Source organism: Galeopterus variegatus, unplaced genomic scaffold, assembly GCF_000696425.1.
Source record: "Galeopterus variegatus unplaced genomic scaffold, G_variegatus-3.0.2 Scaffold2004, whole genome shotgun sequence".
NCBI classification, from domain to species: domain Eukaryota; kingdom Metazoa; phylum Chordata; class Mammalia; order Dermoptera; family Cynocephalidae; genus Galeopterus; species Galeopterus variegatus.
In genome coordinates this window covers 233,612-234,677 of record NW_007728115.1, presented here as the reverse complement: position 1 = coordinate 234,677, position 1,066 = coordinate 233,612, and positions in this window count along the sequence as shown.

Genomic DNA, 1,066 nt, shown 5'->3' with positions numbered 1-1,066 from the left:
TGCAAGAGATTCTGATTTTATTGGTCTGGCTTTTGTCATGGGTTTGGGCTCTTTCAAAGTTCCTAACATGCAGCCAAGATTAAGAAGCACTGTTCTGGTTGACAGTGACAGTGTGAAAAGACTCTTTAGCTCCTATGTCTCAGTAGTACATAACAATCCCATTTGCTCAGCTGATGAGAGCAGAACTTTGACAGATGTTTTCAAAAGTGGCAAAGACAATAGGACACAGCCCAAGGGCAATGACTATGCTGAAGAAGTGAATAAGAAGTGAACCAACTGGGTGCCAGGGTTAGTGGATGTGCCAGAAGAGACCGTGGGGAGAAGGAGATGGGTATGCTGAAGACCAGGATTTTGAATGTGTGAGGATGGGTTTGTTGACTGTGGATTTTATCTTTTAGCTGGGACTGAGTTATTATGCTAGTAATGTTCACATAATGGTCTTAGTACATGAGCACAGAAATTGACTGTCTTTATGAGACTAATCAACTATTTGATTAGAGGTGCCCCAGTCTTGTTATTTGTGTCTCCAAGTTTATCTTACTCAAGTGTCTAAAATTTATATATATTTTTGAAAGCATATAGTTGGTTTTAAGAGAAAACCTCTTGGGATTTCACAGTATTTAATATGATTGGTCTATTTTTTCTTCATTTGTTCATTTTATTAAACCTAGGAAATTACTCATTCTTTTTTATCTTTTTTTTCACTGCAGTAATAAACCACGTTCCCTTTTTTACTTCTATATTACTAAAATAACTAGTTGATTTTGTAGTATTTTGAAGACACAAAATGCTAGGTAGTCACAGATAACTACCATGCTTAGTTCAGGAATTAGTTTTGTTTTAATGGGATCTTATGACTGTTCTATTTTGAAGTGATTGTAATATGTCTTCTTTTATTTTTTAACATTTTGGATTGCAAGATACTATGAAAAAGTAAATCAAATTTTATCTTATAAGAAATTAAGTATCATTACAATATAAATGGTGGAATTTCTTTAATGAAATGTTCTAATTTACTCTGATTCTATAATACTGGAAACAAGCGGTGGTTATATGTGTCTTTTTT